Source organism: Salvia splendens, chromosome 20 (assembly GCF_004379255.2).
Source record: "Salvia splendens isolate huo1 chromosome 20, SspV2, whole genome shotgun sequence".
Classification (NCBI taxonomy): domain Eukaryota; kingdom Viridiplantae; phylum Streptophyta; class Magnoliopsida; order Lamiales; family Lamiaceae; genus Salvia; species Salvia splendens.
Genome location: NC_056051.1, coordinates 12,582,779 through 12,594,285, shown reverse-complemented (window position 1 = coordinate 12,594,285; position 11,507 = coordinate 12,582,779). Strand labels below are relative to the sequence as shown.

Genomic DNA, 11,507 nt, shown 5'->3' with positions numbered 1-11,507 from the left:
AGGTGAGAATATTTTGGCGACTTTTGAAATGAATTACTGAAATTTTTAAAATTCGATGGAAAAATGGTTCCTTGTGAAAATGGCAATATTGGGCCTATTGGAAATTTAAAGTAAATGCTATAGCTTTTGGAAAATGTTGTGGTCATAGGAGACGTGAGACACTATGGGAGTATGTGATTTAAGGTGTTGAATGCGATGGATATTGAAGTGTGAATATGAATTGCATGCTTGAGGCGGGGACTTGTTATTACATGTTTGGACTGCGAATTTAACTTGAAGGACATACATGTTGATTACTTGAGCGGCAATTTTTTTTTCATGCCTATGTGGTCGAAATTGCATGATTACGAAACTGTGAATGCAAAGCATGATGAGTGCATAGTTGCAATTTTGTGATTATGATACAAATGTCCATGAACTGTATGACTTATGAAATGTGATTCCATGGATGATGGATTGACTGAGTTACTATTTTAAAAATTAATATACGCTGGATGAAATGATATGGAATGCCAAATGGTTTATATGGATAAACATGTTTGACTGCGCAATATATGAATGACGTTTTATGTGATGATAATTCATGATTGATGAAGTACGAGGTATCGTATAGAATCATTATGAAAGTGAAATGTGGAATTTTGAACTTTATTGCAAACGTAGAATCCATATGAAGCTTGAATTAAGCAACGATCGAATATATGTCGAAGTATGAGACTATGAACTATGTCTGAAAAACATAGAGTGGCTAAGAAGTATGCTAGGCTGAACGTGCTCGAACATAGTTGTAAATTGATAACTGCAATATCACTTTCCTGAGTGATGGGACAAAAGGAAACATATACTTCGAACTAGACGCATTGTTATAATTGTCTATTGTTTTCCATGGATGAGAAGAACAAAATAAAAGGAAGTTTCTAACGAGATCAAGACGAGAAGAAATGTTAGGTGATGTATCCTTACAATGAAGAGAAATTGTGCCTGCAATCAAATAAATTGAATGCAATCGTGCATAACATGTTAATGTGACGACGCGTTACAAATATGACAACACTTATGACACGTTAAGGCCATGAGGGTTATTACCATGTTTTAATGAGAATGACCGCTATGGCGTGCCAAAAACAATATGAAGATGTGACCTTCAAGGACAGTTAATTGCTGCAACGACAACAAGAACCTTGACTTAGAATCTAGAGTTTTCGAGAACGCTTCTATTATCTTCGAGAAACGGCGGAGTGCCACCTTTGTAGCTAGAATGGATGAATTTAATTGACAGTACTTACTTGGATTCTCAGAAATTTCTTTCTATGAAGCCCCTTGACAATGCTATTCTTCGTGCATTTAAAACTTTTGATTGACCCACAATTTGCAAGTGATGCATCACTGTTTCCTTTTAATGAAAGTAGAGACTCATTCTTGTTCCTCTTGAGTCATTTTCGGAGCCATTCTTAAGGGCATTTTCAATAGTGCTCCTCATGTTGAAACTCGTTCTGATCCAAGTAAGGCTATTAAATAGATTTCTAAATTCTTGATACAAGACTCTCAAGAAAGACAATGTCTTGATCTCTGCAAACACATATGAGGAATAAGTTTCAAGAGACACATACAAAAAAATGATACACCAACAACACGAGGAGTCAAATATTTATTGCATCGACGCTTAGTTGTAGCAAGCGGCCAAAGAATCAAACGTTATGCCATACCTAGATATTAGGTCTTTAGAAATAGAAAGCTGAGAGAAGCCGTGTACACCAAATGATCACGTTTTGCGGCTCAGGATTTATGTAAGTGGTTTGATCAAGGGATATACGGATAACAACAGAAAGTTGTGAGTCGGAGTATTTAAGATCGTCGCATAAGATCATCACTGTATGATAGTATCGGAATGAAAATACGGGCACCCTGATAGATTAAGATATACAAACAAAGGTCGTCGACGAGAGAAAATCGTCCAGCAAGTGGCGAAATTGAATCAATTAAAATGGGAAACAATCGAAAGAAGAAACGCTTGCAAGCACCACCACCATCACCTAAGCCAGGATGGCATAGTGAATAGGTTTTGCTAAAGCAAAATCCTCATATCTTCGATGGGACAGGAGAGCCGGCAAAGGCCGAGACTTAGATACGCGCATTGGAGAGCATCTTCGAATTCTTCAAGTGCACTGAGGAAGCGTTTGGTTTGTGTAACCTACCAACTCACGGATTCGGCCGACTGTTGGTGGGACAAGTAAAGGACCATGACCACTGAGCAAGTGGATACAATGACATAGGAGGACATTAAGGCGGAGATATACAACAGTTATATCCCAAAGAGTTAACGAAAGGCGAAGACGGATGAGTTTTACAATCTCAAACAAGGGCGCATGTCAGTGACAAAATATGGCCGCACACTTGCGACATGGCTCGGCATGCACCCGAACAAGGGATACCAATAAGAAGATGGCTAAGAAGTTCCGTTCGGGCTTAAGGCATGAGATAAGGATAGCATTGGCAAACCTTGGGAGACTTACATACGCTGGATCGTTGACCCGCGTACTAGACATGGAGGAAGCTAATACCAAGGAGAGGGCGATGTGAAACACTACACAGGCACTACCTCCACCACATTATTCTCAAGAGAAGAGAAAGTGGGACGAGACTAAGGCTCCCTATGAAAAGAAGGGATACCAGCCCACCCTAAACCAACCAAAGTATAGGGGAGTACATGTTGCACCGAGTCAGAGGGGTGATTTCCGACCCAAACCCCCTCAATGCATCGTTTGCTCGTACTATCATTTTGGGAAGTGTAGAATTCATAATACTATCACGCATTTTTTTAAACCGTGGTTGATATAATCACTTTTCTAGAGAGTGTCCAAGCAAGATGTGGGGATGAAGTTAAGGTAGAACAATCAAGGACCCCGTTAGCAGTTAAGGGGGGATATTGATATAATTTTGGGAATGGATTGGTTATCCTTGTATTATGCTACTATTCGTTGTAAGGAGAAACATATATATTTACAAGCCCGTGGAAGGAACCAATGGTGTACCACGAAATCTCGCTGAACGTCTAAAATCTCCGCACTCCAAGCCACTACGATGTTGAGAAAATAGTGCCCTGCCTATCTTGTCTATTTACAAGGAGATGAGAAGAAAGAAAGGAAAATGGAGAATGTTGCCGTTGTACGAGAATTTCCAGAAGTTTTGCCCGAAGCTTTGCTCGGACCACCGCCAGATCGACAATTGGAGTTCACAATCGACCTAGAGCCAGGGTCGGCGCCTGTGTCCAAGGCACCATATCGAATGGCGCCTAAAGAGTTAGAGGAACTCAAGATACAACTTCAGGAGCTTATGGACCTGGGTTTCATAAGACCCAATGTCTCACCGTGGGCGCTCCTGTGCTTTTTGTCAAGAAGAAGGATGGGTCGATGAGGATGTGTATCGACTATAGAGAGTTGAACAAAATGACCCTAAAAAACAAGTATCCACTGCCAAGGATAGATGACCTATTCGATCAACTCCGAGGAGCCGGTGTGTTCTCAAATATGGACTTGAGGTTCGGGTACCACCAATTGAAGGTCCGAAGGGAAGATATACTTAAGACCGTTTTCCGCACAAGATATGGTCACTATTAGTTTGTTGTAATGCCGTTCGGATTGACAAATGCACCCGCAGTATTCATGGATTTGATGAACTTAGTATTCCACCCATACTTGGATAAATTCGTCTTGGTCTTCATAGATGACGTACTTGTCTACTCGAAGAATGAGAAAGAACACGAGGAGCATCTGCGAATTACCTTGGAGACGTTGAGGACCGAGAAGCTATACGCCAAATTCAGTAAGTGTGAGTTTTGGCTGAAAGAAGTCAACTTTCTTGGTCGCATCGTGTCGGCACAAGGAATACGAGTGGATCCCACCAAGGTTGAGGCGGTACAACAATGGAAGGCACCTTCAGCACCAAACGAGATTCGAAGTTTCTTGGGTTTGGCAGGATACTACCGAAGGTTCATAGAGGGATTCTCCATGATAGCGAGACCAATGACCCAACAACTCAAGAAGGGGGTAAAAGTCAATTGGACCCCGGAGTGTGAGGCAAGTTTTCAACTTTTGAAGGAGAAACTGACCACTGCACCAATCTTAGCTGTGCCAGAGCCTAGAATGAACTACGTGGTCTACACTGACGCTTCGAAAGTGGGACTTGGATGTGTTTTGATGCAAAACAACAAAGTGATTGCCTACGCATCACGACAATTGAAGCCACACGAGTTGAACTATCCAACCCACGACATGGAGCTAGCAGCGGTTGTACATGCCCTAAAGATTTGGAGGCATCATCTCTACGGGATACGATGTGAAATTTTTACGGACTACAAAAGCCTGAAATACTTTTTCGAGCAAAAGGATTTAAACATGCGACAACGAAGATGGCTCGAACTGGTGAAGGACTACGATTGTGGCATCAATTACCACACCGGCAAGGCAAATGTAGTGGAATATGCCTTGAGCCGGAAGGGCCATCCCCAACTGGCCACTTTTCTCACCAAAGAAGAAAGCTTGATATGCGAATTTAGCAAGATGCGTTTGAAAGTAGTAAGGGCACCTGAAACAGTGGAAGGACGAATTGCCACCTTGGTGGTTGCACCTGATCTAAGAACAAGAATTGCTGAAGCCCATCGAATGGATGCGAAATTGGAAGAAAATCGAGTCGAAGTAAGAACTGGCGAATCTGGGAATTTCCTTGAGGAATCCGACAATGCTCTCACATTAGAAGGGAGACTTTGCATACCAAGTAACGAAGGACTCAAAAACGAAATCATGAGTGAAGCACATGAGACTACTTACACCGCTCACCCGGGGAGTACGAAGATGTATCAAGACTTGAAGAAGTCCTTTTGGTGGAATGGTATGAAGAGGGATATAGCGGCATTTGTGGAGCGCTGCTTAGCCTGCCAACAGGTGAAGGCTCTACATCAACGACCGTATGGAAAGCTACAACCACTAGAGATTCCCGAGTGGAAATGGGAGCACATCGCCATGGATTTCGTGACGGGATTGCCAAGGACTCTTAAAGGGAACACCGCCATTTGGGTAATTATAGACCGACTCACCAAGAGTGCCCACGTCATACCGATTCCCATAACCTATGGATCAAACAAGCTAGCTCAAATTTATATAATGGAAATAGTGCGACTGCATGGAGTCCCAGTGACGATCGCGTCTGACCGTGACCTGAAGTTCACATCAAGATTTTGGATCAGCCTACAACGTGAGCTAGGAACCCGATTGAATTTTAGCACAGCGTTTCACCTGCAGACAGATGGGCAGTCCGAAAGAACGATCTAAACTCTCAAGGATATGTTGAGAGCTGTGGTGCTCGACCGAGGAGGAAGTTGGGAGTCCGCACTACCACTGATTGAGTTCGCCTACAACAACAGTTTCCAGGCAACAATAAACATGGCGCCGTATGAAGCCTTGTACGGGAGAAAGTGTAGATCCCCGCCCTACTGGGACGAAGTTGGCGAGAGAAGAGTACTTGGACCCGATGCAGTTGAAGAGATGGTTGGAATTATTCGACAAATTCGTGAAAGGATAAAAGAAGCTCAAGACAGACAGAAGTCATACGTGGATGTCCGGCGAACCGACTTGCAATTTCAAGCTGGCGACAAAGTTTTCCTCAAAGTATCCCCGTCGAAAGGGATAACGCGTTTTGGTGTCAAGGGAAAATTAAAACCGCGATTTATTGGGCCTTATGAAATCGTTGAAGGAGTGGGTCTTGTTGCATACCGTTTGGCGCTACCCTCAAGCCTTGGAAATGTGTACAACGTCTTTCATGTGTCACAGTTGCGGAAATACGTGTTCGACCCAAAACACGTGATTCACTACAAAGAAGTCGCTTTGAACCCGGACTTGAGCTACAAAGAGAGACCCCAAATGATTTTGGACCGAAAGATCCAGAACGTGAGAAATAAACCGGTTGCTTACTTGAAAGTACTTTGGAGAAATCATGGGCACGAAGAAGCCACGTGGGAGAATGAGGACAAGATGATAGAATTGTACCCTGAACTCTTTCCTTGAGGATACCAAATTTCGGGACGAAATTTTTATTAAGGTTGGTAGGATGTAACACCCCACTTTTTGAATCCTAAATTTCGAACCCTAAGACAATTGCATTTATTTCTTTTAATGCCGTGAATTAAACGAAGAGTTGAATTTTCGACCATGACTTTTTATTGGAGAGGAATCCTATTTTCTTGGATTTAATTAATTGCTAGGGATATTTATCCAAATTAAATCTAAAACCCAATTATTCTTTATTTTCTTCATGAGAAAATCGACCCCCATGCTTGTTCCTAGGGAGATTTCGAAAATCTCCTATTTATGGGGAGAAGGAATTATTTATTATATTATTTGATCCCTTATTTATTCCCTCCCATGAATAAATTCAAATATCCTAGCTAATCTTGCCTTATCTTATTAAAATTAAAGATTTGAAATTGATTCCTTGTGGAAGAAGCATAATTCACGCCACTTCCCTATTTTTATTGAGGGAATTATTATTTTATTCTGCTCCGTGATATCTTATTTCATTCCGTGAGAATTATTTCATATGCTAATTAATTAGCATAGAATTTGAAACCTCCTTAATTGTAACGCCTGTACTTTTAAAGTACTAATTTAATGTATGTCACGAAATAATTAGTAAAATTATTTTGGATGCTATGCTTCTCGTTAAATGTGCTTTGGAAAGTGATATGGTTTTTATGTGATGATGTGAGTTTGGAACGTCCTTTTTACTTAATTATGAAACTTTGGGAGACATGTTGAAGGTCTCGTTGAAATGATGATGACGATATTGCTATATTTAGCATAAGAAATGCGATGCGGGAGATGAATATTTTATGGAAGATGACGTGCATAAATCGAGGAACGGTTGAAGAAACTATATTTGGAACAACACCAAATATAAGTTGTGACATTGGGCGTTCTTTAATTTTTTGTTGTTTGGGAAGAACATGATAAAGTCCCGAGAAATTTAATTATCGAAGGAAATGCGAGAAAATAAAGTATGTATATATATATTTATATTTGGGCTTTCCAAATTAAATTGGAGTCCAAATGTCTATCTACAAAAATGGCTTGGGCCCTAACTATTTAAAAATCTAACCAAGTAATAATATTTCGAAGTTGGGCTTACAACAAATTGAGCCCAACACCATTTAATTAATTGAGAAGCCCAAATCTCTCCAAACAAATGGGAGCAAGCCAAGAAACTCTCCTTCTTCTTCTTCCTTCCTTCATGGTCGACGGTTCTTCACCAAGAGACCCTCCAATTTCCACTCCTTCACCTTCCCTCTTCCACCATCAATTCTCCCACCCAAGAGTCACACAAATTATTACTTTAGCCCTTCAATCTCTTCCTCACATTACAATATACAAAGAAAAAAAAAGAGAGAGTGAGAGGGAGACGAAGAGAGAGCCGAGAGAGAGCAAGAGGAGGAGATTTCCACCATTCTTGTCAATCCACCACCAAGTCCAACCATTTTGAGGTATACTCTCTTTTCAATCCCAAAGCATGATTTAGTAGTAGCTATGCATATATGATTTCCTAACATCCACATCCATAATCAACTCAAATAAGTTAACAACCAACATAATCGAACACTCGCCGTATGCAATCGAAAGTCCCAAAGAGCATAACTTGATAATAAAAATATACCTTGTGGGTCTTTTCGGAGTTAATCGGGGTTGTACGGGTAGACTTCGGGGTGCGTCGGGGCTGTTTCGAGCGTCGACGGGGTCTTCAGCAGAGACGTCGCCGGATCCCGTTATTGGCGGCGAACGTTCGCTGGCGGAGCTGGAGGAGTCCGGCGAACGTAGCAGCGGCGGCCGGCGACTCCAGCAGCAACCGCAGCAGCGACGACAGCGGCACCTTCGGTGACTCCAGCAGCAACCGCAGCAGCGACGGCAGCGGCACCTTCCGGCGATCCCAGCGAGCAACGCTGGACAGCAGTGACGACGACCACCGGCGATGCGTCAACGAGGAAAAAGAGACGATGGGATTGAGGGGGAGCGCCGGTGGAAATTCCTCCGTCGATGGAATTTTTTTTTTTTTTTGCGTCGAAGTAGAGAAGAGAAGGAAGAAAAGAAAAGAAGAAGAGGAAAATGGGGAAGAGAGAGAGAGAGAGAGAGTGAGGCGTGGGAATAAGGGGAAATTGGAGGAGTGGGCCACTTTTGTTTTATTTGTTTTGGGCCTTGTTTTGTTGTTAGGAGGTTTTTGGTTTTAAAAGTGGGCCATCTTTAAATCTTGTTTGGGCTCCTAATTTTTTTTAGTTGGAGGAATAAGGTGTGTTAAGTAAATAAGACTTTGGGCCGTCAATTAAATTAAATCAGAAGAAATTTTTAATTAATTCCTGGAATAATTCCAGTTATGAATAATTTATTCCAAGTCCGAAATAATAGAATTTCGAAGAGAAATAATTGCAATACTTAAATTATGCGCTTCAGTGGTTTGGGGATTTTATTTCGACGTCATGGAAAATATGAGGAGCCAACGGAGGAAAGAACGAGCGTAAGCGGCCGACCGGCGTCGCAAGCGATGCCTTGGGCGGCCGCCGAATAATAAAAAATGCATGAAAACCGAGAAAATGAATTAAAAGATTTTAATTAGAGTGCATGCATTCTAAATACCTTCGTTACCGAGATTTGATGTGAACTTATGTATTTTCCGAAAAGGTGGTTCGCACGCACGCTAAAGTCAGAACGAGAAGCTATTTAAGGAAAATCTAAGCTTTTGAGATGGGCTTTATTACTTAATCTCTTTTATTTGAAATGATATGTTTATGGTGAAATAAGGGTGGTTTTAAATATTATGTCATGCTGTATTTTATGTTTTTGAATTGCCTATCTGATTTGTCTACTAGAATAAAGTTCTACTAGACTTTGATGGTTAACGAATTCGGGTCTAACTAGGGGCTAAGCCCTACTTAGGCTAGTGCACTGATGGGGATCGTGAGCCGTCCTCTAGGTCGGCCGGTCCAGTGATCGAGTTTGTGGCCACATTCTCGTTTCACATGATGGTTCAGATATGGTATATGATGGAGGATGATGTTTGTCTGCGCAGACACTATTTTAAGGAATGATTTTGGTGTTTCTCGGCCTTTTAAATGAAAAACCCGAGTTTCACTCTATGATGGCTTGACATAACTTAAACGATAAATGTATTTCGGGCATGAGTTCACTGGGTGCATCAAGTCCGGTTCACTGGGTGCATCAAGCCCCTGCATATGTTTTCCCTATGTGCAGGTTGAGCGAGGACGGGAGGCGGAGGATGTTGAGCAATGAGCCAAGATTTTTATTTAATAAATATTCCGGTTACTACTGTGTCCTCATACATAGTAGTAGTCAAACTCTCAATTGCTTCCGCTACTCTAAGTCTTAAGAATTTTTACTTTTTCTTTAAGTTGTTGAACTATGTCATTCACACTATGTTACTTCGTGATTTGAAACTTTGATTTGATAATGGAATTTCGTCTTTTGATCTATATGCGGTACTTCCTTGATTGCTACCCCTTCTTCCCCGCTTCTGAATTCCCCCACTAGTCGCTATCCACCATGCTTTCTATCCTTAGGAAGTGCGGTCGTGACATTAATCCTCCCCAAAAATCACGACAACCTCCCTCCCCCATATCTTCTCAATTCTTTATTTATTTAATTGTGGGATTATATTCTTGAACTCTATGAATAAGAGAGAAAAACCATAACCCTAGCCAAACTACACGCCTCCCTCACTCCCACACGCCACTTTTCTCTCTTCCACTCTTCTTCAACTTTTTTTCTATTTTATTCAAAATATCTTCATTCTTTGCAAAGAATTGAAGTTGAAACTCAAGAATTGTTGAAGAATCAAGGCTATTACTTTGTTCTACCATTCGTTCTATCAAGAAAAGGTATTTTAGATCTATCTTTTCTCATCTAACCGATCAATCGGTGTTCTTGAACCCTCATGCATATAGAGTGAAAGGGGGGAAAACAATTGATGAATGGGATGCCTGTGTGTGTGTGGATCGACGTATGGGTGTGTGTCGGCGTGCGTGTTTGTGTGTGTGCGTGTGATGTGTGTTGAAGAACACTCATGCGTGACCATGATTTGATGATAGATCAGGAGTTGTGTGTGAATAGATGGATATGAAGAGCATGTCTTGATTGTGAATGTTAATATAAAACGAATCGATGGGCAAAAGGGAAACGTTGGGGACATGCATGATTTTGAGTCAATGATTGAGACTGATTTGTGTTACACATAATTTAAAGGTGATAACTCGCGCTCTCAGCGTGATAGCAAGGGGAAGAAAGTACTTGAGATCTAAGCAGACGAGGTGGACTTTCTTTTAAATAAGGACGATGTTCTAAATGTTTTATCGATGGGAATGAAATTGTGTTTATCATGCCTTGTTTGATTTTAGCGTGCCTATCTGATATGGCTTGAAGCCATTATTATTTAAATCGAATTCGGGTCCTCGTAGGGCCGCAAACCCTACTTGGACTAGTGTACACCTATGGTAGACTGTGTGCTAGCGTATGGGCTGGCCGGTCTAGTGACTTGGTTTGTGGCCACATTCCATGTCATGTATTAGCAGATATGGTTAACGTCTATAGGAAAATGACTGATCAGTCGACTTTTACAATGGGAAATGATTTTGAGTGCCTTGGGCCTTTCTAAACCTAAACCCCGATGGTTACTTATGTATGGCATGATAAATAATACTTTTATTGAAAATGTTTTCGGCATGAGCCCACTGAGTATTATTATAGTACTCAACCCTGCATGTGTTTTCCTTATGTGCAGGTTGAGCGGCGACGAGCGGTTGGCGGTGTTGAGCAAATTAATTAAATTTATAAGACTGTCTTGAAACTCCGAGTGTCGTCGTGTCTTCACACATGACTTCACTTTTCTCTTGGATGCTTCCGCTAAAACATGATTACTTCTATCTTTGGGTTGATACTGAAACTATCGGATTCTTGTTAGGGATATTGAGACATGTTACGTTTTGGATTATTTTGAGCATTGTCATTTTGACCTAAATTATGATATTCATTCTTCATTGGATTTCATTGCTAAAGTGTGACCTTCTTTTCTTATACTTAATTGTTCATTAAATACTTTGGTCAAACCCTTTTGATGAAACCCTAGCCTATTTTCCTTGTTACATTTAAGTCCGTTTAAGTCGCGATCGCCGCATTTATTATATCCTAGAAGGGCGGTCGTGACACCCCAAGTCCCCTCTACAACAGCTTTCCCCTCTTTTTCTATGTCAGGCCACAACTCCAAAACCATGCAGGCATCATTCAGGCCCCAACTATTAAATTGCATTATTCACAACCACAAGCTATCTTACTCGTAAAATAGAAAATGTTGAAGAATTAAAATACAGAAAATTCATTATTCAGATGAAAATTAAACTTATAAACCTAGAAACTAAAAACTACAAGTCCTAAAAATTAAAATATTACAATTACTATAAA

The 11,507-nt window shown here is 41.0% G+C and overlaps 1 long non-coding RNA gene across 1 annotated transcript; it reads right to left on the bottom strand.

The window, feature by feature from the left end:
* Positions 1 to 7,046: 7,046 nt before the first annotated feature.
* On the bottom strand, positions 7,047 to 8,146 carry LOC121781982. Its single transcript, XR_006046230.1, has 2 exons — positions 7,702 to 8,146; positions 7,047 to 7,590 (listed from the first exon to the last, which is right to left on the bottom strand). It is a non-coding gene; the product is annotated as an uncharacterized LOC121781982 (long non-coding RNA).
* Between the last annotated feature and the right edge of the window lie 3,361 nt (positions 8,147 to 11,507).